This window comes from Petaurus breviceps, unplaced genomic scaffold (genome assembly GCF_028583685.1).
Source record: "Petaurus breviceps papuanus isolate PSGF00001 unplaced genomic scaffold, PetGlider_PUasm1.0 688, whole genome shotgun sequence".
Taxonomy (NCBI): domain Eukaryota; kingdom Metazoa; phylum Chordata; class Mammalia; order Diprotodontia; family Petauridae; genus Petaurus; species Petaurus breviceps.
Genome location: NW_027186457.1, coordinates 15,636,027 through 15,663,115, shown reverse-complemented (window position 1 = coordinate 15,663,115; position 27,089 = coordinate 15,636,027). Strand labels below are relative to the sequence as shown.

At 35.6% G+C, this 27,089-nt stretch overlaps 1 long non-coding RNA gene and 1 pseudogene across 2 annotated transcripts in view; one reads left to right on the top strand and one right to left on the bottom strand.

Moving 5' to 3' along the window:
- LOC138174268 (uncharacterized) overlaps positions 1–15,942 on the bottom strand; it is a 183,476-nt gene extending 167,534 nt beyond the window's left edge. For both annotated transcript variants that reach the window (XR_011171657.1, XR_011171658.1), the window contains exons 1-2: positions 15,847–15,942; positions 14,717–14,890 (exon numbers count right to left, since the gene is read on the bottom strand). This is a non-coding gene — a long non-coding RNA (uncharacterized lncRNA). The remainder of the gene's footprint in view (positions 1–14,716; positions 14,891–15,846) is intronic.
- Positions 15,943–17,633: 1,691 nt separating this feature from the next.
- The window catches only part of LOC138174208 (caveolae-associated protein 3 pseudogene), a 27,133-nt pseudogene continuing 17,677 nt past the window's right edge, over positions 17,634–27,089 (top strand).

Below are 27,089 nucleotides of genomic sequence, written 5' to 3'. Positions count from 1 at the left end.
AGACAGGAAATTAATTACAAGCCACAACTATTCTCTATGTACATCATTCAATGCGTGTACATACATGTTTTTGCATGTCCCTGGGAAGACCGAGCAGTAATCTCAACAGTTTTATGAATAAATAAGCATGCATAGCAGTACTCTAAAATGTTACTCTAGATTAGAAATAATGTTCTATGTTATGAACAATTTAGCTGCAAATAGTATGATACTGAAGACTAAAATTGTACTTGAAAACTATCTACCTATTTAAAATCTCCCCCTTCTTTTTCTCATTTGGGAGCATGGGTGGTCTCCAAAGACAGATTTCACTATAATTGAAAACTAGCATTAAGTCAACAGTTCAAAATCAAACATTTATCCATGAATTATTTCCTGGCAGGCACGCGACATTGCAAATGAAAATTAATTATCCAGTCATATCAGCAAGAATTCAAAAGTAAAATCCTGCCATTATCAGGAGGCTGTCCTTGCCAGAAAAAATTTGAATATTGATCCATTTTCTGGCTCCAAATGTATTCACAATGGTACAGGAAAGCCAGTATGAGAGTTAGCTTGCAGAATTGATAAGTGATGGATTAACCCCAGCTTACCTCCTTTAGATCAGCAAATATGGAGAAATCCTCCAAATGCATTAATCAGTTGGAACCTCGAGTCCTAGCCATTACCTCTTAGCAAAATCTTTTGGCTAAAGTCCTCTTTATTCTTCTGAGTCAGCATGGAATACTCAGTCAGTTTGTCTTTGGCAGGTCAACACTCTCTGTCAGAGGGAATGGTCTGCTGCCTTTAGCCATAGACGGATTGTCTTTGAGTTCTATAAACTCAACTCCTAAAGCAATCAGTTGAGCCTTCTCCAAGCCAGGAACAAAATAGATTACTCATTGAAAACCCTCTTCTGGAAGCACTGAGACCTCTGCGGTAAGTGTATTGGACAGACAGAGCTGCATGCTTTTCTTCTCACATTCAGAATTCAGTTCAACAATATGACATTTTACCCAACTTTGTACTTATCCTGAGCAGTAATCTCAACAGTTTTATGAATAAATAAATGGATAATACAGTGTACAATTATTCAACAGGTGACAATTCACTACTGCTTTCATGCTTTTTTTTTTAATTTTATTTTCACTGTTCATTCCACCTCAACTGTTTCCTATTTTTATTTAGCAAATACATTCATTTGCCTAATCACAGTCGCTCAATGAGCTTGTCTTTCCCTGTATGAATAAAACTGCCATAAGATTGTTGGGTTCCCAGAGAAAAGAAATTTCATTCATCATGAAGGCAACACAATGATTATACCAATCTCAGTCAATACAAACTCCAAGCATCACCTGCAATGTCAGGGGGCTTTGAGATTTATGTTTCCTAGAATAACTTGGACTATACAAACAAGAACTCTGTCCATGAACAATGGGATTTTGACCTTAATGATTTGCACACCTGACCTCAGACTTTCCAGCTGAGGATTTCTTTCATCCTGCAAATATAACCAGGTGCTGATAGTTAAAGAGAAAGTCTATTCCACTCTTTAAACTATTTCTAGAAGTCATTCCACTTCTTTTTAAAGACCTGGTCCCTTAATACCTAAAGATCTTTCAAGGAAGTTAGACCTCCAAGGGGAGTTAGAGATGGCCTATTTAAAGAAATCAAATGCATTGATCTATTTAAGACCACATTTATATATTGATAGCCTTTGTTTCTAAGCTTGCTTTCTGCCAAACCCAACCTGATTAGGCATCTCTGACCACCTCTCTAGCTTTGTGCTGTTCCTGTATCCCAAATGTCTATAAAACACAGGCTATAGGGTTTTTACTTCCTTCCCACAAACTATTTCTTGCTCCTTGATAAGAGCACAGTAAGCCCCTAGTTGTCTTAAGGATAGTTCCATAAACTTGAGACTTTGGATGGTATAGTCACAGAGGTTCTCAAAGTGGGCAATACTGTTCCCTGGTGGAAGGGGGAGGAGTGTTTTGGAACAATCCAGGGGATGGTAGCAGCTTCAGGTGCAGTTGGATGACCTTGAATAAAAATAAGATGACTGTGGAAGCATAAGGAAAGAAGAGAAGAAATTCTGGAAAACTGTTCATACATGTTTTCTCTGTTGAGTAACAGAGTAAAAGTTGTAGTGATATCACAAAATGCAAGTTATAACTGAGGAGTGGTCAAGTCCACTGACAGACAGGTCTTAATAAGCAAGTATTGGCAGGAGAGCATGTTGTACAATGTCGGATAGTCCAGCATGCATCAGCAGGAATATGTGAATGTAATGACTTGTTTACAGTCTGATACTATATAGTTAAATGGCATAATATTGAATCATCATCGAAATTTCAATGCAGGAAAAACTACAAATACACAATAAAGTATTAAATTTCAGATATATCATTTTAAAGTGTCTATTTTTTTAATAACACAAATTTTAAAAAAATATTAAAAGGTGAAAGAAAAGTAGATTTCCAGGGTGGGTGCTGAGTATTTTTTAAGTCAGTAGGCCAAATGAGTTTTGGAACTTCTGATATCATGGATAAAGAGCTAAACTTGAAGTTAGGAAGATCTGGGTTTAAGTCCTGCTACAGAAACATATTTGATTGGCAATCCTCAGCAAGTCATTTAACCACTTGGTAAGTCAAGCACAAACAAAAAACAGAGGTCACTAATCCATATAGCAGGATTCCAGCAGGGTTGAATATTGATTTTGAAAACCACAAATTAGCATTATCAAGGTTGTACTGTAGTTTTATTTATTTTGTTAAACATTTCTGAATTATGTTTTAACCTGATTCAGCAGTCCTGGGAGTTTTAAGGGAGGTGAGCTTAACCCTTTCTGTCTAGATATCTCCCTAAGACTTTAAGTTGAAAATAAAAATTGATGCACTGGTGGAGAGAATTTCCTCTGGGGATTCTCCATGTAAATGAAGAATCAATCAATTAACAGTTTCAGTTTCTATCCCTGTTATTTCACATGATTAAATAATTTACCTAACTTTGTACTTATTGTAGTGTCTCACAATTTACAATTACTTGTAGTTAATGCTCAGTTAATGATTATTAGATTAACAGAAAAGAATTAGATATTTCATTGTCTTGGTGAAGACTTTCCAAGCTTTTTTGCTTCTAGGTGAAATTGAAAAACAGGAAGGAGAATGGAGTCAATCCCTGAAAGATCAAATTGGATTGTGTAAAAGTTGATAATAAGGCATATAAAACATTTCTATCTCAATAACTCCTTAACAGAAGGTACAATAGCTTTAGTGCTGTAACACAAAGTAGGATAAAATGAAATTTAGGAAATTTCATGCTAAACTAAGATGCAACCTCATGTGACAGGGAGTGAGCGGAACCATGTAGCCCCACATGGGCAAGTCCTTTAAACTGAGTCTCAATATCTTTATCAATAAATAATTATTCAATCAATTTTAAATAATAACAAATATAATCAAATCAATTATTTAATTAATTAAATGATTATTAATTTATAAAAATCAATAAAAATAAGTTTTTGACTAAGTCTGTAAAAACTGTTACAGGTCAAAGTTTATGACCTAATATATCAGTTTACATTAAACTAAGTTCCAGCTTTATATTAAGAGCACAATTCAGTGTTCCCATAATCACTGTTGTAGCAGTTTCCAGTGGGGCAGAAGGCCCAGAAGAAAGCAGATATTCTAAGGATTCAGTAGAAAAATGAACCAGTTTATGCCTCAATCAGTTGACTTTGTCTCTGGACAGTAGACTAAGAAGATAAATCACATGATGTCCCATGATTACCAGTGTTCCATGATCTACAACCATGTTGCATCATTGTGAGTATATTGATACTAAAGGAGAAAAACAAAGAAAATTCTGTGGAAAGATGCCCCTCTAACTTAATAAATATCTTTCTTGGTCAAAAGGGCAGAAATAAGTCTAGTTATTCAAAATCAAATCATATTTTCTACACAGTCTGTGGGAATGTGATTATAATAATAGCTAAAATTAATACAGCACTTTGACATCTGAATAGCACTTTACATATATCATTTGATGCTCACAACTCTTGTCAACTAGAAACTGAGATTCTCCTCATTTTATAAATGAGAGACTGGGATTGATATGCCCAAAATTGGGTAATTAGTACTTGAGGCAAGATTTGAACTCAGGTATTTCTGATTCTAAGACCATCATTCTATGCACCACTACCTAAATTCTCAGTCTAGAAAGGAGCAATGTAAGACAATTCACACTAAGCTGAAAATTTGTACTATTTGATGACTGCAGTCATCAGTATTAGTATGTAGCCTGTATATAAATATTAGTGTATAGAATACAATAGATGCAAACTAAAAGAACTTATTCTAGACAAAAGGTCACAGTTATAGATAATATTCCAAGTTATCAACTTTTACACATTATAATTCTGTGACACATTTAGCCCTGTCCATCTTTTGTGAGTACCTAATTATCAACTCTACCCTATAGGACTTTATCCACTGAAATCAATTGCCTTTGGTAGGAAAGCTTCCTAATGTGGCATATTCTTCCCTAAGATTCTGTCTACAATATTAATAGTTCTTACTAGTTGACAATCACACTAGTTAGGGTCAATAGGTCAAGCAGTATGGTTCTCTTCACAGGTAACTAAGAGAGAAGTCAAAACACTTCATTCAATCTGTATTACTGTTTCCCTCTAAAAATGGACAACTTTTCATTAAAGCCTTTCATTAACAATTATTTGCATTAAAAGATCTATTTGAATTAAAAGCTCAAGATAAATAATTAAGTAAATATTCTTCATTTCATAAAGTATATATGAAGAATCAAAAGGAAAAAAATATAAGGAGCAAAATTTCAAAGAAAAAGATACATGGCACAATATGCAACTTTATAGTGAACTATTCTTGATGCTAAGTAAGACTGTTTTCAGCTTTACGTTACTCTATTTCCCATCTTACAGAATCTGGGCATATATTTCCAGGCCTTTAACACTTCAGATGTTCCTGCCATGCTAAAATTATATTCTTAATTATTTAATGTGTGACATAAATTTGTGCCCACAAAAAGATTTTCTCTGTGTGAAAAAATAATGAAAGCCAAATCATTTCACATGATGTTTTCACTACAACTTAATTTCATGCACCAAAGAGACTACTCCAAAAGTTCACCAATACTGAGTAGAATAAACACGTTAGTTCAAGTTAGCAGATATAGTGGAAATGGTTGGGGATTTAGAGCCAGAAAAAAAAATGTATGCAAATTCACATTTAGTAATTTACTTTCTGAATGACTTTGGACAAATATCTTTGCCTTGAAGATTTTAAGTTTCCACTTCTGGAAGATAAAAGATTTAGACTAGACAAGTCCCATTGTATATCCCATCACCAAATCCTGTGATTCTCTGATGCTGATTCATTGTATAATACAGTAATCCTGTTTCACTCCAAGCACAATTACTCCTCAAAGAATATTTCCAATCTTTGGTTTAGCTTCTTCTGCCTTGTAAGAAAATAAGCCTTACAAGATTAAAAAAAAAAAAAACAAGATAATAGTGCCTTATAAATTTTCTCAAACTTGAATTTAAAAAAATGATCAAAGATTTCTTTTCCAGAAGAAACCATTTTTGTTCTCTTATAAACATCAATCTCCTTATTATTCCTTTTCAGCCTTCTGGAGGAACTGTTACTGGAACATGTGGTAGAAGCAATATCCTAAGATCCTACAACATATAAGCAAAGCTAGATTTTCCTTAAAATGTATTGACACATTGGTTCAGGGGACTAAGGTTTGAGTCATTGACCATACTAGCACAGTGCCTGAAACATAATAATTAGTAAATGTTTGTTTGTTTTACTTGACCCTAGTACAAAAGCCGATGCAAAAGGATTCAAGAATTCCTTCCTCAAACTTCTGCCTGCCAGTCTAATATGGTTTTTACAGGGTTAAGGCATCTGTACCCAACTGTGCCAACTGAATCAATGCTGTGTCTTTGCTGAATATTTTTTCTCTGATATGACCAAGTAAATTTCCTTTTGTTAACTATTAGATAATTCTTTATTGGTTTATTTTATTCCAATCCTGAACATGAAGCACCAGATTGCCCTGATGTAGCAATCAGGCCAAACCTACAAATGAAGAAAAAATAGAAAACCATGATTGACTGCTCATTTATTTTTAATGAGTCTCAAGAATTAAAAAAGGAGATTGTCACTTTCACTTCAAAAGAGATTAAGTAGGAAGTATTTTGTGCTTTTAATCAAAAGAAACACTATCACTCAGATATATCTATGAGAGAAAAATCTGCAAACATATTACATACAACATGTTGTTTATTATTTTGTGTAGTTTTAATACAGTTTTAAGCCCAAACTGATATTTTTGTAGTCTTAAAATGACTAGAAAAACTGGACAAGTTCATATTTGGAAACTAGGATAACGTAACCAAGTAGGTAGTTTTATCAAAATACTTGAGTGGTGGGAGGAAGGATGAAAAGTTCTTTGGATATATTTGCATTCTCCTTCATTGCTTTAAAGAGAATGAAAACCTAGGAACTATGTGAACAAAATTACAAAATACTTTTCACACAAATAAAGTCAGACCTAATAACTGGAAAAATATCAGTTGCTCATGGGTAGGCAGAGCTATGGAAATTCTACCTGATTTACCTAATTCTACCTAATTTACTTATTCAGTGCCATAACAATCTAACTACCAAAAATATTTTATAGAGCTATAAAAAATAATAACAAAATTCATCTGGAAGAACAAAATATCCAGAATATCAAGGCAATTAGTGAAGAGAAATGCTAGGGAAGGAATTCTAGTCTTTCTAGACCTTAAATTGTATTATAAAGCAGCAATCATCAAAACTACTTGGTACTGGCTAAGAAATAGAAAGGTAAATCAGTGAAATAGCTTAGGTACACAAGACACAGTAGTCAATGACTACAATAATCTACTGTTTGATAAAACCCAAGATTTGAGCTTCCAAGATAAGAACTCACTATTTGAACAAAACTGTTGGGATAACTGGAAAATGGTATGGCTGAAACTGGGCATAGACCAATATCTAAAGTCATACACTGAAATAAAAGTTGAAATGGTTAAATGATTTAAATATAAAGGCTGATACTATAAGCAAAAGAGCAAGGAATAGTTTACCTGTCAGATTTATTGAGTAGGGAAGAATTTACCGTGTTTCCCCGATAAGACCTATCCCGAAAATAAGCCCTCCCCTTACTGTATAAGATTCCTCAAAAATAAGCCCTCCCCCGAAAATAAGCCCTATTGAGATTGCTACTGTAGTGAAGGTGATCCCCTGCGCTACACGCTACATTACGGTACCCTCTGTATGCACCGTCCCCCCCCACCCTGGGTGAAATGCACGCCATGCTCCAAGCTGCATCCAATCAGAGCTGCAGCAGTGAGCGCGTCATCCTGTTCTTCCCCAGTGATTTGCTTGCTGGTGCATTTTTTTGTTCACATTTACCTTTTATTAAAATTGCTGTCAATGTTCATTAAAATAAGCCCTCCCCTGAAAATAAGCCCTCTGGTGTTTTTCTGTCCTAAAAAAATAATAAGACAGTGTCTTATTATTGGGGAAACACGGTATGATCAAATGATAGAGAACATTATGAAATGCAAAATGGATAATTTTGATTACTTTAAATTGAAAGGATTTTATACAAAGCCAATGCAACCAAAATTAGGATGGAAGCAGAAAACTGGGAGACAATTTTTACAATTTACAATTTTAAGTATCTCTGATAAAGTTCTAATTTCTAAAATATATACAGAACTGAGTTAAATTTATAAAGGATATAAACAGTTTTCACAGGAAGAAATTAAACCTTTCTATAGCCATATGAAAGAATACTCTAAATCGCTATTGATTAGAAAAATGTACATCAAAATACCCCTTAGGTACCACATCACACCTGTCAGATTGGCTAACATAACAGAAAAGGAAAAGTATAAATGTTGGAGAAGATAAGGGAAAATTTGAACACTGATGCATTGTTGGTAGAGTTGTAAACTGATCAAACCATTCTGGATAGTAAGCTGGAACTTTGACCAAAGGGCTGTAAAAATGTGTATACTCTTTGACCCTGCAATACCACTTCTAGGACTGTATCCCAAAGAGATAATATAAACAGGAAAAGAACTCACATGTACAAAAATATTTATAGCAGTTCTTTTTGTGGTGGCAGAAATCTTGAAATCAAGGGAATCCCCATAAACTGGGAATGGTTGAACAAGTTGTGGTATATGAATGGAATGGAATTCTATTCTGCTTTAAGAAATTATGAGTAGGTGGATTTCAGAAAAGCCTCAAGCCTTATATGAACTGATGCTGAGTGAGGGGAGAAGAACCAGGAGAACATTAAACACAGTTTCAGCCACATTGTGCAATGACTAACTTTGATAGTTTGGGCTCTTCTCAGCAATGCAAGGTTCTAAGACAATTCCAAAAAGCTCATGATGGAAAATTATATCCACATCCAGAGAAAGAAGTAAAGAGTCTGAATGCAGATTGAAGCATACTATTTGTTCTCTCTCACTCTCTTTTTGTTTTGTTTTATTTCTTCTTTCTTGTGGTTTATTCCATTGGTTATAATTCTTTGTTACACGACTAATGTGAAAATATGTTTAATGTGAATATATATGCAGAGCCTATATAAAATTGCATGCTATCTTAGAAAGGGGATAGAGGGAGGGGGAGAAAATATGGAACTTAAAAGCTTGTTGAACTGAATGTTGTAAACTAAAAATAAATAAATTGAGAGAGAAAGAGAGAGAGAGAGAGAATGAAAAACAAAGATGTCAGCAGATTCCATAATTTCTGTTTTATCACTAAAGAATTGGTTGGTGAATCTGAATTGGTTTGTGCATGAAAATAAATTAATAGGACATGTATACAGTAACTACTATGAAAACATAACAATAATACAGGGTAATTGAGTTAAAAGTACTAGTGAGAAATTGTGTCAAAGATACAAGAAAGGATTGAAATGTTCACCTTAGAAGCAGTCTATTTTTTCTTTGGCTATGTTTTCCCCCTGAAGATCAGATCCTTTCATATGTCTATTCTCCAATCTTGTCAAAGGAATGAATTACAAAATGTTAATTCCTTATATATCTCAAATTATAATGCAGAGTTCCATTTTTAAGCCAAAGCATATAATGAGCAAATTATTATAGAAAATGAAAACATTTCCTTGTTAAATGGGTATTTTATGGGAACTGAAAAGAAAAACAGATTGCAATTGTTTTGCTGAATATTTATTAAAAGTAATAATCTGAGAAGCTTCGTTTGAAAAATAAAGCATCTTTGCATACTCCATCAGCTGAAAATGTGCTTTCTTTTATTGCAACTTCCTTGTGCATAGCAACGTAATAAGCCTCTATATTGTTGTTCTGGAATATTATTCTGCAGCTGGGCATAATGACAAAAATGGCAATTTAAATGGGCAAAAACTACTGCCAAGAAGAAAGTAAAGCCTGTTTTCTTACTTGGTGGTGGCATTTTCTTTTGTTTTGATTCTTTTCAGGTGGTAAGGAAATATGGAAGTTGCTGCTATCTAGACTAAACCTCCATTTGCTTTAGAAAATACTTTTAAAGGAATCCACGTTTCACTTAAGCTACTGATGCTTGAAACCTGACCTGAATACCCATGTTAAGTACATTTCAAACTTGCTTTTAAAAAAAGACATTCACCAACCTAAGTCAGTGACCTTGTTATTAGAAGAATTGCAAGTTCTATGTATGTAGACAGTCTTAATGATTTGCTAAGAAGTTTAAGCACCTCAAGTGGCAACATCTCATCATATAGAGAATTCTTGCCTTAGTATCAGGAAGACAAAGATTTAGGTCTTGCCTCTGATATTCCCTGATTCTATGATCATGAACAAGCTACTTAATCTATCTGCAAAAGTAAGAAGATAATTCTTGTTGTACCTATTTCACATGGCTGTTGTGAGGACCAAATGATGCATGAAAATTGCTTTTCAAAATTTAAAAATATAAATGTTGGTGCTATGGTTTAATGGAAAGAAAGACAGCATCAAAGCCTAGAATACTTGGGCTGAAGGGTCACCCATTAAACATGATGACTAGGTGCAGCCAGGTGGTACAGTGAGTAAGAGTGCCAGCCCCAGCATCAGGAGACCTGGGATCAGTTCTGGCCTCAGATACTCGGCTCCCACACAAAAAATAACTGGCCGTGTAACCTGGAGCAAGTTAACCCTGATTGTTTAAAAAAAAAATGTGCTGACTAAAGATCCTAGACAACTCATGCAATCTCTAAGTAGTCTAAACAACTAAGAATGAAAATTGAAAAAAACATCAATGGGCATGGATAGAGAAAGTTTTCTTAACCAGGGAGTTTCCTATAACAACAATATCCCCATTCTTTTCTTTACCCCCTTTAGAATTTCAGATGTTACTATCATACTTATGTCTGAGAGCAGTATCTTGAACTTTTAACCCCAGTGGTCTCACAATTTTAGGGCTTTGTTTGAGAATGATGGCTTAGGATTTTAGGTAAATTTAGAAAACAAATAGCCAAATCTGAGCTTTTAAGCAGTTTTTTTTTTTCTTTTTGGAAGGCCATTGTGGTTAAGTGACTTGCCCAAAGTCCCACGGCTAGTAAGTGTGTCAAGTATCTGAGGCCAGATTTGAACTCAGGTCCTCCTGACTCCAGGGCTGGTGCTCTATTCACTGCTCCACCTAACCACCCCAAGCAGTTCTTAATTCTTAATTAAATCTTGAGTTGTAAACCCAAATGTAATGAATTTAATATAAAATATTCTTTTTGGGTGCTTATAAGAAGTTTATAAGAACTTCTTTTGAGAGCAAGAGAAAAAAATAATCATATTCTACTCTGTACAACATGGAATTCAAAGTAAATTAGTCTTTGAAACAATCACATCGTTCATCCTGAATAAAGACAGGCAGTAGATTGAAATGGTCTCTCCAAGAGAAATTAGCATCCTCTGACTTGTTTATCAAAAGATAATGTAAGTTTATTTCCTATGGCACATGACCTGGCTGTCACAATTATACTCTTTCTCTTCTATCTGCAAGTAAACTGTCAATCAAGGAATCAGATAGTTTTTGCACTCATTCCCCGCTTGTTTGCTAGTTTGGTGGCAGTGAAATGGAACAGTGAATAAAATCCTGGGCCTGAAGTCAGGAAGACTTGAGTTCAAATCTAGTCTCAAACACTTTCTAGCTATGTAACCCTAGGATGTCTTCTCTTTCACTTTAAGGTTATGCTTTACTGCTTTAGGAAAATGCACTTTGTAGAATAGTTTGTTTAGATACTTATTAGACAGTGTCTATTGAGGAGAAACTAAATGTGTCATACATACATACATAAACATATGATACATATATGTGTATATCATACAGTCACTTAACTACTGTCTGCCTCAATTTCCTCAACCAGAAAATGGAGATTAAAATAGTGTCTGCCTCACAGAGTTGCCGTAAGGAATGTGGTAATATAATATAAAAGGATTCAGCATAGTACTGGAACACAGTAGGCAGTTAATAAATAAATTATTAATAAATAAATTGGTGTTTGTTCTGTTCACATTTCTCTTACCTGACAAGTACATATTACAGAATGTTGTTATTGTTAATTAAGGCAGCTGAGTAAGATAGCCACCACATATTTGAGAAAAAGGTAGGAAATAAAGTCTGCCTTGCTCATAAGCAGTTTGCCACAGTCATTCCCCATGAGATTTAACCATGAGAACTGTACAAAAATAATGACTAATTTATAATTTCACTTGAAGTGAATATGGAGAACTAAAAGGTAAAGGGACTTCCAGTGAATGCTCTATGTTCATCTTTTTGCTAATACAGATGGAATACAAGCCTGAAATATTTGAATTTTGTCTTTGTATGCAATTTTGGCTTAAGCATCATCTGGAACATAGTAGTAGTTTAGTAAATTCTTATTAGTTGATTATTTATTAATGAAGAGATTATTATTGTGATGTAAGGAATGATGGGATAAAATAGAATGGAAGGGGCATTTAATAAGTGATGACAATGTGCTATGGTCTGCATAAAAAAGGGGGGGTGGGAATGAAAGATACTCTGATTTGAAGGAGCTCACATTCTAAAACGGGAAGATGACACATACAGTATGGTCCATGTTTATTTTCAATTCGTGGCAGATCTAAAGACCAGGTAATAATAAAGCAGAACATTCAAAAGGCAGGTGACAAGTTCTAAAACATCTTCAGGAGTAATGGCAATGCAGATGGTCACAAGAGGAAAATGGCTTCTAGTAGAGTAGAGTGGGGCTCTGGGCTATCCTCAGCAATGCAAGGGATCTAAGGGTTAGCACCTAGTTGAAAATGGGTGTCTGCATTTTGTGGAACTAGGCAATGGGGCAATGTGAAATGGTTATGTGTTACTGGTCTGTCTTCTTTCTGTGGCCACTGGTGAAAATGTTTGGTCCCAATAGATGATCAAAGAAGCACAGAAAGATTTACATCATTACACAATGTACATGTTGGTTACATCAAATGTAAATACAGAGAACACTTAGATATAACACTGTGAAGAACTAACCATGTTGATAGCATAAGTTAAAGAGTATATTATTCCTTTATATAAATAGTTTGTAAACCACAGAACTGATAGTAAATTATATCTTCCATTTCCAAATATTAGAAGGTTTTGCTTTACCATTTTAGGGAAATAGATTTTGTGGTATAGCTTGTTTGGGTGCTTACTGGGAAGTACCTAGTGAGGACAAACTAAATGTATCATACACATATACACACACACACACGTACATGTGTGTGTGTGTTTATAAGTAGCTCTTCATCAGGAATGTAACGAATCTATAAGAGGGTAGTTAAAATATATATTTTACTGGATGAATTTTTTTTACTAAAATCTATAAGACACAAACTGAAAATTAAGGGAAAGGTTCACATTGCTCTATCAAGGAAGATATCATAGACTACAGCAAATAAGACATAGGAAAAAAAGAATCAAAGGGAGGAACTACAATTGGAAAAGGGAAGCCTGAAATAAAATCCATGTCTTTGTATGTATATAAACAAACCACACCATGTAATAAACACAATAAATGAGAGATCCTAATGCAACAAGGTGAATTTGACTTCATAGGTACCACCATGGCTTTGTAGGAGGAAACATATGACTAAAACCTAGCAATGAAAATGAAACAAAATAGCTGTGGGGCAATAAAATATTTCTTGCACAGAACAGTCATTGAATCTCATAATTAGCAGGTCATTCAGAAGTTATCTATCTAATCTGTTCCTCATTGGCATCCCCTCTAAAACATATTGGATAAGGCCTCTTGTAAGAAGAAATTGCCTTACCCTGATATAATAGTAATGGAATTTAAAGATCCCCCTGTATTGGTTTGGTTTTTTGGCTGAATGTTGAAACCAGAGCCTGTGAATCCCACTTGTGGGATTGACTTGTTGACATGAAAAGAGAGGGCTGAACTAGGAGGAGCTGGTGCATTGGATTTAGAGAAGGCCTGAATAGAGAGAGAGGCAGAAGAACTTTTGGGAGCAGCATTGTGGAGGATTGCTGAGGACCAGTTGGAGCTGCCCAGGACTTTTGAGAGCTGCAACCCAGAGCTGCCAAGGGGTGAGGAGACATGGCTATGATGCCTATACTTTGTCTGTCTGTTTTGATGTGGTTTTGCCATTTTTGTCTGCTGGTGAAGGACAGTGCTGTTGTTGCAAAGGTCCTGGAACCTTGCTGTTGGTTCAGAAGTCCTGAAGAAGGATTTTCTTGTTGTATTGTTGAAATGAGAAATTGTGAGTGGAGACCATTAATCATTTTAAATGGAATTTATTGTGGAGCATATTTAACCCAGGGACTGCCAGGGTTATATATACCCATATCAGGCAGCTCCGAGCATATACATCTCAGGGTTTATATAGACAAAAGCCACAACATAAATGTCACCAAGGAGAGCGAGCAGGGAAAATACAGAAGACAAAGCATAGCATCACTTAATAATTGTTGTCTAGGGATCAGTTTGTTACACAACTGGAAAGTTCTCAAATCTATTTCAAGAACTGGACAGAAGGAGGGTGTCTATGGGCTTCAGGTAGAATAGGCTTGGGCAGGTTTACTTGGCAGGTTTGCTGCCTGGGCTTTGTTGACAGGTTTTCTAGGCAGTTCTTCTATGATGGGGATAGATGAGGGATGTTCACAAAATAGGGGGTCACTATAATCTCCACTTCTTTTTGTTGAGAGTCAAACCTTTGACTCACAGTCCAACCCTTGATTCACAATTAGTGTCTGGTAGCAGGGTGACAGAGATGTTGTCATACCTATAGTGGGGGGCCAGGTCAAGAAGCAGTAAAACTGGATGCTTGGGAGACTTGGGAAGGGCTTGACCAACATAATAAGGGGGCTGGATGTTCATGCAAAGTCAACAGTTAGGGTCAAGGTTGGGCTGGGAAGTGTTTTGACCTTGCAATATTGAGATTCCCCCAAGACCTTCCTTTAGGCCATTGATGCAGAGTGGAAAGTGACAATTGAAATGCACCAGTAGAGAAACCCGCACAGAAGACAGACTCGTCCATGAGCCTTCCTCTGCCTCAATGTCCAGAGTACTTGATCCCCTTTTTAATAATCCAGGTGTTTTTACCCTTAAGAAAATGGGGGTTTGACATGGAGAAAGGGCACAATAACATTATGGGGAAACACAGGAAAATCTTTACTTGAGAAAATCTGGTCCTGGATCCACCTTCCATTCATCAGGGGCAGCTAATTTCACACAAGACTGGTGAAGCCAGGCAGGGATAGAGTTCACTTTGACTGACAGGATCTGATGTAGGTACAGGGAAGGCTTCTCCAGGCGATTTCAGGACCCTCCCTTTTGTTTCTTGCAATCGCTGTAGGAAATTAATTGAGGAAGAATTAGTAGCTTCAGCTCAAAACTCTTCTCCAATTACTGGGAGGATGGGTAGAGGCCATCCATACATAATTTCAAAGGGAGAAAGCCCAATTCGGTTGGGGGGTGCACCTGATTTTGAGTAGGGCCAGAAGGAGAAGTGTGACTCAGGTTTACTAATTTGGCAAGGAACTCTTTCAGGGTCTGGTTGATCCACTCCATTTGGCCTGAGCTCTGTGGTCTGTAGGCACAAAAGCTGGTTGATTATCAGAGGCCAACGCAATCGAAGCTCAAACTGGAATAGGAGTTCTTTCAGAATTTCTTAACTACCACTAGCACCTTGTGAAAGTACTTAACAAAATAGTATCTAGTTGGGGAATGAAATACCTGTCTCTCAGGAGTAAGCTCATTAACTGGTTTTAAACAATTTTTTTACTGTCTTAATTTCAACTAAATTCAGACCAAAAGTTGTTTTGTCATTTCCAATTCACCTTGCAGAGAATCATTCATCTATCATTAATAAGGTGGAAACTATAACTTTAAATCATTATATATTTTCATAATGGTCAAAATTTTAAATGCACTATGATTACTACCTGTTTGTAACCCAAATATAACAGTTTTAAATTATCAGATTTTATAGCATAAAAATACAATTCACATGCAACACAATCTAAATTAAAAATTTCTACAGCCTTCTCTGTAATTACAGGTTTTCTAAATAAGACAGGGTTAGCAGTATCAATAAAGTAACACTACTGGTTTTATAAAAAAAAATTTCTACATCTTTTAGTTTCAGCAAAATTCAGGTTAAAAATTGCTTTATCTAACACCATTTCTGACTCACAATAATCCCTCAGGTTTTATAATATACAGTGTAGAAATACAACAATAATACAAACTGTGAGATGACATTAATTGCATTTCCAAATTACATATAAAAATTATTCATCTTACCAAGTGTGGAAGCTGGTTGACTTCTGACCTCACTTTCTCCTCTCTTTTTCTCATCTCCCCACAGTACCAAACCCTGCTTATGGGAGTGGTCAATTTGGGAAGAAAGGAGAAAGAGGGCACTGTTCCTTGTGTGGGAGGGACTAAGGACTGGGGAGTGCCAGGAGGTTCTAGATGGACCAATGAAGAGGGGGCTTGGGGAACTTGAAGCAGAAACTCCAGGTTAGACAAGAGGTTTCTAACCTCTCACTGTATCCTCAGCTCAGTCAGAACTGGATCACAGTGAGAAGGCACTGTAGCTTTAGCCTTGTCAGAGGTAGGACAACAGGGAGGAGAAGCTTAGTCTTTTTTTTTTTTACCTTTCGCTCAAGTAAACTTTTCTCAGGTGTTCATTCCTTTAAAATTTCAGATCTATGCATTTCCCAATTTATCTTAGTGCCTAATAGTAACCAGAATGAATTCAATTACCTGGATCTATATTCCCAATGATATTGCAGTTCTCTTTCTGTGACCAAGGAAAGGGATAAGTGCTAGTCATATTCCAAAGTGCAGCTCTGAAACCTACTTCTCTTTGATCAGTGAAGTGACCCCTTTTCTCTTAGATACATGTTAAGGGAGAAACTTCCCCTTTCTCCCTTTGTCCATTTGTCTTTCTACTTTCAGAACTTGGCCTAAGTAGAAGGAGAAATGTTTTTCTGCCAACAACCTTTCTTTAAGAGACTATCAATCTTTCTAGCCCAGGTACAGTGTTTCTTATTGCCTGTATGCTTTTGAATCTTACAGGGTGGCAGATTCAGAGACACAGACAGAAAGCAGACAGAAAGACAGGCAGACATAGATGCTTGAAACCAAATGGTAGACAGACACAAAACAAATTCAAATGGTAAGCCAATACAGACTGATACAGGTCTAAGCAAGGTGGCTTTACTCTGATCATAAGTCAAAACACCATTTTGGGACCAAGCAAAATGACTTATCCCAGGGGCAGACCATGACAGACCTATATCAGTCCAGACAAAATGCTTACCCTATGGGCTCTCTCTCTTGATGTCTCAAGAGAGGAGATGAGATAGGGGAATTTTGCTGCACCCAGCTGCTACTCAATCCCCACCTAAATGAGTACTCCCAAAACCAAACACTCACTTTTAAAGAAAGGACACTCACTTCTAGAGAACAAGCTCAATAGGGCTGAATGTAGGAACAAATCTGAGTTGAGGAAGGACTTGCCTAACTCTGTCCAAGCCTGGGGGGCCCTGGGAAAATACCTTTTCCTCAGTTGCCAGCTCCCCTCAGGGTTAGGGCAGGGCTCTTTTCCTTCCCAAGGGCTAGATCCCAAGGTCTCCTGCAACAACACTGAATGGTGCTATCCAGTTGGGACCTCCAAATGTTGTAGTGGAAATGACAGTGAGTGGAGACCATTAATCATTTTAAATGGAATTTATTGTGGAGCATAATTAACCCAGGGATTTCCAGGAGTCATATACCCAAATCAGACAGCCACAAGCATATACATCTTGGGGTTTATATAGACACAAGCCACAACATAAATGTCACCAAGGAGAGCACGCGGGGAAAATACAGAAGACAAAGCATAGCATTGCTTAACAATTGTTGTGTAGGGATCAGTTTGTTACACAACTGGAAAGTTCTCAAATCTATTTCAAGAACTGGACAGAAGGAGGGTGACTATGGGCTTCAGGTAAAACAGGCTTAGGCAGGTTTACTTGAAAGGTTTGTTGCCTGGGCTTTGTTGACAGGTTTCTTAGGAAGCTCTCCTATGATGAGGAGAGATGGGTGATGTTCACAAAATGCATGGTTACTACAATATGTTTACAGAAATCCTGGAAGAGGGTCGTGCTGATACTTTCAGTGGTCCTGAGACTGTTCTGCAGGCACAGAGTGAATTGATGAGGACAGTGGCAATGTATATTGTGTTTTGTTTTTTTTATAGCTTTGTCTCTCCAGGAACAGAGATTGCTGAGAACTTGCCTCAGATCAAGATAAAGAACAGACCTCTCTTTGGGTATTAAATGCTGTGATGATATCTTAACCTTGCTGTAGCTCCAGGGTAAATAACCTTTGTGCTCTCTCCTAGGCCTTTTGAGAAGGTAGTTGGTGCTAATTGATGATAATTGTAATTCAGTTGTAATCCAGGGGTGGGAAATGTGCTTTTTTGTGCTTGACCAAATGAATATACTTTGTTTATGATTGGAAACTAAGCTTAATCTCAATTTGAGAAGAGAAACTTTGTGATTGACTAAATGTACTTTCCAGGGGTGGAGTAGTACTTGGAAATTATTGAATCACACTTGGTGAATGATGTATTTTGATTTTCTCTGTTCTGTGATTGTTTTGCCTTAATTTGCCACTGAATAAAATGTAGAGTTATTATGCTGATATTCTGAACCTTGGAAGTTACCTTTGCTTGGCATTACACTTGAAAGCAGCCCATCTAATTTTTGGATATTTCTAAGAATTAGGAAATTTCATCTTATGTAAAATCTGAATTTGCTTCCTTGCACTCAAATACTACAGATTTTACTCTCTAAAAAGCCAAGTATATCAAGTTTGATATCAACATGCCAAAGCTTCTGAATTATGAGGATAATTATCATGTCCCAAGTGTTCCTTTTACATATGTGCATAATAATTCTGAAATTTATAAATGCCAACAAACACATCTCCACATACAATGAAAAAGATAAAAGGTTGTATATTAAACTGTAATTTCTGCTGCATTTAGGGGTGTTTTAGGTACAAAATAAATACAATTTCCAAATTTTCTTTGTTGGTTTTTTTTCAATTTTTCCATCTGAACTTCCTTATGTTCCCTTCTGTGATTTAAAAAAAATCTTAATTTCAAAAAATTCTTTTCTTCCTTTTCTGCATCACCATGACAGATATCTCTACCCCTAACTCATCTAACATCATTAAAACTACCAAATAAATTAGAGCACCCTCCCTTGGAACAAACAAGCATAGTAAAGCAAAATAAATCCTTACCTTGGCCATGTCTAAAAAATGTGTCATGAGGTCAGTAGCATGCTTCATCATCAGTCCTCTGGAATCATGGTTGGTCATTGCATTAATAATAATTATTTAAGTTTTCCACTTTTTCTTTACAATTTTATATTTATTGCATTTTCTCCTTACTTGACTTTGTATCAGATAATGGATTTCCCCAGATTTCTCTAAAAAAAAAAAACGCTTTCAACATTTCTTATATTGTAATAATAGTCTATTACATGCATGTATCACAATTTGCTCAGCCAAAATCTTTTCTTTCCTAGGCTAAATATAATAGCTTTTTTTCCAGCTGATTTCTATAAGGCATGATCTTAAGGCCCTTCATGGCCCTTCATTGTCAAACTTATCAGTGTAGAGTTCATTGGGTTATGGTTGGCCTACTTTGTCCTCTTCTTACATCCTTTTTCTTTTCTTTTTTAATTGAAATAATATTTCCCATCTCTCATTCACTGGTATATTTGCTGTTTTCTTTAGGCTTTTAAAGATGCCTGACAAGGGCAAAGAAATTATATCTAACTGGGCCTTTTATTACCTTTTTAAAGTAGCACATCTGGGCCTAATGACTTGAACTAACCAAGGACAATGAGATCTCTCACTAACTCCTAATTTTGTTTAGACATAAACTCCTTATTATACATATTTTCCTGAACTTTTCAGGCCAAAGATTGCCCTGCATGGAAGAGCAAACAGTAAAAAGATTAGAATTGATCAGCTCTGCCTTCCCTCTGTCATCAGTGAACTTTGATGGGGAAAGAAGTGCATCCATGCCAAGTATCACCCTCATCCTTTCTTTTTCTTTTGTATTTCTTCCATAGATGTTTCAAGTTTGTGTTCAATTAACAAGCATTTAGTTTGTCACCATCTAGCTCTCACAATTCAAAAAGGTGTAAGAAAAACAAAATTCTTGTAGCAAATACGCCTAGGCAAATATATAGATAGGCAAGTAGATAGATTGAGGATAACTAGGTGATGCAATGGATAGGGCATTAGGCTTGGAACCAGAAAATCTCATCTTCATGAGTTCAAATCCAGCCTCCAACACTTACTAGCTGTGTGACCTGTGTGACAAAACTTAACCTTGTTTGCTTCAAAGACATCTGTAAAATGAGATGGAAAAGGAGATGGCAAACCACTGCAATATCTCTGCCAAGAAAATCCTAAATGGCATTAAAGCGAGTCAGACATGATTCAGAACAATGAGAGGGGGGGGTAGGGAGAGGGGGGGAGAAGGATAGAGAGAAGGGAGAGACAGAGAGACACAGACAGAGAGACAGAGAGAGACAAAGAGAGACAGAGACACAGACAGAGACAGACATAGACAGAGAGAATTTTTGTGGGTCTTCAAAATTTTGATCTTCAGATCTCCCTCTTCTGTTAGGCTGATTTCACCTAAGAACTTTAATTTCTGGGATCGCATCTATCCTTTCTCTGAACCTTTTGTATTTTATTCTCCTCAAATGTAGAGTATATATAAGACCATGTACAGATTTTCTTTCTTTTTCCTATCACTATTTCTATGACTAAGTGGTGACTTCCCTCCAAGGTTCCAATTTTTTCCACTCCAAAACCCAATTTTTCCTTGTTGAGAATTAGATTGAGATGAGAAATAGCCTCCTATGAATTGGAATCTTCAACTTTTACTTCTAAAAGCACCTATGTTTCTTTACAACTAAGGTTCCAGGTGCCTATGAATACTAATGAATAGAAAGTTTCCATAGACACAGGAACAATATTTTTTAATGAAAATCAGGAAATGTATATTTTTATAAATTCTTAAAAATTATTTATACTGTAGCATGGACTGATATTAAATTCATTCAGTTAAAATTCTCAAACTATTGCGTTTAATTGTGAGCTGTTCTCACCACAGTCTAGAAAAGCATCACTATTTTTACATTTCATTTCCTAAAATAGATGAGATGTGAAATGAAATTCATGGATGATAAACAGTCCAGTGGCATCTAAGTTTTATGCTATATAAACAAGGACTTCTATGCTAGAGCTTCACAAAATTAAGCATAAAAATTTAATGTGGAACCTGAATACAAAAGCAATCAAATCCCCAGAATGGTAAGACAGTTGTTAGTGTGAAAATGTAGTGGGAGTACTGTCTTTTCTTATTTGCCTGTTACTAGAAAGAAGAGCACCATAGTATTTTGTGGACTGGAGTCAGAAAGAGCTAAGGTGAAAACTCCCTATAATAAGTATTATCTATGAGACCAAAAACAAGTTATTCAGCTAATCTGGGTCTCACTTTCCTTATCTGCAAAATAGAGACAATCATAAACCTATTGCCTTCCTCACACAGATAGGCAGGATAGGAGAGAGAGAGAGAGAGAGACAGAGAGAGACAGAGAGAGAGAGAGAGAGAGAGAGAGAGAGAGAGAGAGAGAGAGAGAGAGACAGAGAGAGACAGAGAGAGAGAGACAGAGAGAGACAGAGAAAGAGAGACAGAGAGAGACAGAGAGAGACAGAGACAGAGAGAGACAGAGAGAGAGAGAGAGAGAGAGAGAGAGAGAGAGAGAGAGAGAGAGAGAGAGAGAGAGAGAGAGAGAGAGAGAGAGAGAGAGAGAGAGAGAGAGAGAGAGAGAGAGAGAGAGAGAGAGAGAGAGAGAATGAATGAATGAATCACCTTGAGGCTTGAGGCCAGGAAGATCTGGGATTAAGTTCTCCCTCTGTGATACTATGGTTTGTGACCCTAGGGGAATCATTTAATTTTCTCAGTGATGATCACCTTACTCCCACCTTGCAATTCCCTGTAACTCTAAGTTGAAAAGTGCTGACCTATGTTGTAGAAAAAGATTATTCACTGGGAGTCCCATATACCAGTGAAATTACAGGTTCAGACCCTGTCCCTACCTACCACAAATGATATTTACAAGGATGCCATAAGATGGTATATGTAAAATATTTTACAAAATGTAAATAGCAACTCTGATTTCCTTACATGAAAGTTGACTAATATATGAAATTATCATTTGAAACATTAATATTATGTTCTCTCATTTTGAAAAAAAACTTTTAAATATTGAATGGTTTTATGCAGTCTGATGAAACATTTTGGAGGATAATACGGATAGTAATATCACTGAACTTGCATGTCCTGAAGAACTAAGGACATATAAACTTGTAAATGAAGCTTTAGATGCATTTTTTTAATAATCATGATTCCTCACATATGTAAGTAAATCAAAGTTCTTACATTCCCAAGGAAAAGGAGAAAAAATTTTGAATTCAAAAGTTTAGAAAATGATTGCTAAAAAATTTTTTAATTGTAACTGGGAAACAGTTAATGAAATAAATAAAACATTTCAAAATAAAATCTACAAATCTCTTTTTTAAATTGTCATAATTTAACACTTTTTATAATGAATGATAAATAGAGGTAAAGTCAAGATAACTGAGTAAAGACAGGCATTCTCATGAGTTCTTCCAAATTCCCCTCCAAGTAACTTTAAAATAATGCCTCAAAAAGTGGGAGGACCAACAAAAGGACAAGGTAAAACAAATTTCTAGCCCAAGAAAACAGAGGTCGATAAAAACGGCCTGTCTAAAGGTGGGTTTTTTGTTTTAACTGGGGTAAGAATGGAGCACAGTCCAGCACAGGTTGTTCCCCACAAACCAGCAGTAGGTTTTGTGTGAAACTGCACTGGCAACTTCCAGAGCTCTCAGCCCACAAAGAATAAGGGATTTTGACAACCGGTTTGAAGGAAATTCCAGGGGACACTTTCTAGCACAGTCTTCAGGACTCTGTTGCATTACCCATATGTAGCAGCAAGTTTCAGTCCCAGGATGATGAGGAGTACTACCACAATTAACATGATTCCTCTCATTGTAATGGGAATGTAAAATTTAAAGATCTTCCCTGCCCCTAGGCTAAATTGCACCTGGAGCCTGGGATGGGAGGCTTGTTTTTCAGTAGATATTTCTTGATTGGCCAGTGAGTCAATAAGGTTGTTACATTCTCTGAGCCAGGAGAAGGCTATATAAGCCCTGATGTGTAGCTTTGTTTTGGGGCTCATTTTGAGAAGCATTCTATGATTTGATATGGATTCTGGGAAGCCGTTGTCCAGAGCCCCCCGGCTTTGAAAAACCCAGATGTTTAAACCCAGATGATGATTGGGTATGGATGTAATGGCTGGACAGTTTGGAAAGCTGTCTACTTGATCTGTTTCTGTCTTGATAATTCTGCCTGTATACTTTGAAGTTCAGGGTGCTGACCTTTTTCCCCTGAACGAGGTAAACGATATATGTTTGACTGATTAAAGTAAGCTTGTTAACCCATTTTGAGTTGCTTTCCTTTATCAAAGCAGATCCAAGAACCTGTGGTGGCAGCAAACCCTGAGGACACTTGGGGTGCTTGCTGCTACACTCATATATAAGTAAATTAAAGATTTTGCCTTCCCAAAACAGGGAGAGAAAATTTGGAATTCAAAAGTTTTTTTTTTAATGATCATTCAAAAGAAAATTAAGTATTACTGGGAAAATGTTAATGAAATAAATAAAAGTATTTTAAAATACAATCTACAGACCTTTTAAAAAAAATGAAATAGACTCTGATCACAATTCTAAGGAGGAAAAGGGTGATTATGGTCACTCACAAATCAGAGCGTAGGCCAGGAGAGCAGTAATCACACCTTTCCTTAGACCATACCACAATGCATGCAATAAAAACTTATATACTCCCAGAACTAGCTCTGAAAATGGCAGCACAATAAAACCTGAATCTTAGGACAGTACCCTCTTCTTCCCAGGATCAGAGTCCAGCTTTAACATAACAGTAAAAATCAAGAAATAAGCTGGGCAAATGAAAAAACAACAATTAAAAAGAACCTGTCCAAAAAGAAAAAGTAGCTATGATCACAGGGAACATCAAAATCCAAACTCAGGAGAAGTCAATAATGTCAAAACAACTACATTTAAAGCCTTAAAATAAAATGTGAATTTGTGTCAGGACAAAAAGGAATTCCTGGAATAGTTAAACAAGAATGTTAAAAATAAAATCACAGAGGAAAAATAAGGAAAACAAATTAAGCTGATACAAGAAAATCATGAAAAGAGAATCAGCAGATCAATAAAAGAGGCACAAATTACTAAAGAAAATAATGGCTTTAAAGAAAGAATGACCCAAATGGCATAAGAAGCATAAAAAAATTCATTGAAAGAAAGAACTCCTAAAAAACAGCGTTGTCTAAATGGAAAAAAAGATGTAGAAAAATTCACTTAAAAATAATTTGTTAAAAATTTAAATTGACAAAATGGAAAAGGATGTACAAAAATTCAATGAAGAAAATAAATCCTTTAAATTTATAATTGGACAACCAGAAGCTAGTGAGACATAAAGGGAAAAATCAAAAGAATAAAAAACATAGAAAATACTAATATCCCATTACAAAAATGACTGGCCTGGAAAATAGATTTTGGGGAGAGAATCTAAAAATTATTGAACTACCTGAAAACAATGATGAAAGAAGTGCCTAGAAATCATATTTCAAGAAATTATCGATGACAACTGCCCTGAAATCCTAGAATCAGAGGGTAAAATAGAAATTGAAATAATGTATCAATAACTTCCTAAAAGAGATGGCAAAATGAAAATTCCAAGGAATATTATAGCCAAATTTCATAGCTTCCAGGTCAATAGAAAATATGACAAGCAACCAGAAAGAAATAATTCAAATATTATGAGATAACAGTCAAGAAACACAAGATTTAGCAGTTTCTACATTATAAGAGTGGAAAACTTGAAATATGATATTACAGAATGCAAAGGAGCTAGGGAAACAAAAGAAGAATCACCTACCCAGAAAACTGAGTATAATCCTTCAGGAGGAAAAAAAAGTATTTAGTGAAATAAAAGATCATTGGGCATTCCTGATGAAAAGGACAGGACTGAATAAAAAATGTGACTTTCAAATACAAGGCTCAAAAAAAGCACAAAAATCTCAACAGGAAAGAGAAATCATAAGAGATTCAATAAAGGTTAAACTATTTGCTTTTATATGTGGAAAATAAAACTGTTAACTTTATCATTATTAGGGCAGTTAGAAGTAGTCTACATGGACAGAGAGCATGGAAATGAGTTAACTATGATGAGATGATATCCAAAAAATTAAATTAAGTAGCGAGAAAGAAGGATATACTGGATGAAAGGGAAAAGAAGAGATAAAATGGAATAAATTATTTCACATAAAAGAGGTGTAAAAGAGCTTTTACAGTGGAGGGGAATGTAGTGAGGTAGTGAGCAAAACTTAAACTTTATTCTCATTGGAATTGACTCAAAGAGAGAATAACATAACACTTATTTGGTTACAGAAATCTGTCTTACCCTACAGGGAAGTAGGAAGGAAAAGGGATGAAAAGGGGGGTGGGGCCCTAATGGAAGGGAGGACAGATTGGAGGAGGTGGTGGTCAGAAACAAAACTCTGTTAAAGAGGGTCAGGGTAAAAGGAGAGAGAGAATTAAATAAGGTCAAAAAGGTCACATAATTTAGACATAAAAGTGATAACAAGCAAGTTAAGGGAAGAAAAGTAGTTTAGAAATTTATAAGAATATAAGCTATTTCTCCAACTGAAAATTTGTCAAATATTTGAAAAGGTACTTTTCCGATGAAGTAACCAAAGCTAACTATAGTCATGAAAAATGCTCTAAATCACTATTGATTAGATAAATGCAAATTACAACACCTCACTTCTATAAGATTGACTAATTGACAAAAATAAAAATTACAAATGTTGGAGGAAATGTGGGGAAACTGGGACACTGATGCACTGTTGGTGGAGTTGTGTACTGATCCAACCACACCTGAGAACAATTTGGAACTTTGTCCTCAGGACTACAAAACTCTTCATATCCTTTGACCCTGCAATACCACTACTAGATGTATATCCCAAAGAGATTTTTTTAAAGGCCGAAAGAACCTGTTTACACAAAATTTTTTATAACAGCTCTTTTAGTAGGGACAAAGAATTGGACATTGAGGAGATGACCTTCAATTGGGGAATGGCTGATCAAGTTGTGGTATATGATTTTAGAGGAATACTATTCTGCTAAAAGAAATTGAGAACAGGATGCTTTCAGAAAAATCTGGAAAGATTTACATGAACTTTCACAAAATGAAGTGAACAGAACCAGAACAACATTGTACACAGTAACAGCAATATTGTACAATGAACAAATGTAAACGACTTAGATATTTTCAGCAAAACAATGTTCAAAGATAATCCCAAAGGACTTATGATGAAAGATTTCATCTGCCTCCAGAAAAAGAACTGATTGCATATGAATACAGACTGAAACATATTATTTTTCATTTTTTTTTCTTGTTTGTTTTTTGTTCTGTCGCTCCCCCAATATAACTAATATGGAAAATGCTTTGCATGATCACACATTTACACCCTATATAAAATTTCTTATTTTCTCAATGAGGGGGAGGTGAAGTAGGGAGAAAGATAATTTGGAACTCAAATTTTCAAAATAAATGAATTGTAAAAGTTGCTTTTACATGTAATTGAAAATATATTTTAAAAATTTTAAAGATAAATTATATATATATATATATATATATATATATATTTCCTTGGAATTGAGATTGGTTTGAAACCAGAAAAGACCTAACACAAAACAAATTCCTGAAGTTTTTTATAACTGATTAATTCATTCCCTCTAGTCTGTTGAATTCAACAGAAATATTACCAAGGGATTCTAGGATATGGAATATGAAAGGACATGTGATTTTATGTCCAGCCAATAGCAATGCAATTTATTATTAGCACTCATCTTTTTTTTCCCTCCATGTCTTTATTCTGGCGTACTATGGTATGGTATTAAATAGGTAAAAAATGTAAACATCTATCGCGTTGTTTTACAAAAGGTTACATTTGTCAGTAATATGGGAATCAATGGAACTCTAGAAGCTCCCTCCCCACCTAAGTCATGGTGATCAGCTGAAATTCAATAAGGGATGAAAAATGTCCTGCATTGTAATGGAATGAATTGAGTTCCTCACATCACTAAGGTGTTTTCATTTTGGTTCATTAGTTCACATTTTGCAATAACATTTCTCCAGAAAACAATATAAATTGATTATCCCTCAAAAAAACAACAATTTTTGCTCTCATGTGGTTCCCTACTTAATAGCAAAATGATGGAGTCCATTCAAAGTACCAAGTAGATAGATAGATAGATAGATAGATAGATAGATAGATAGATAGATAGAT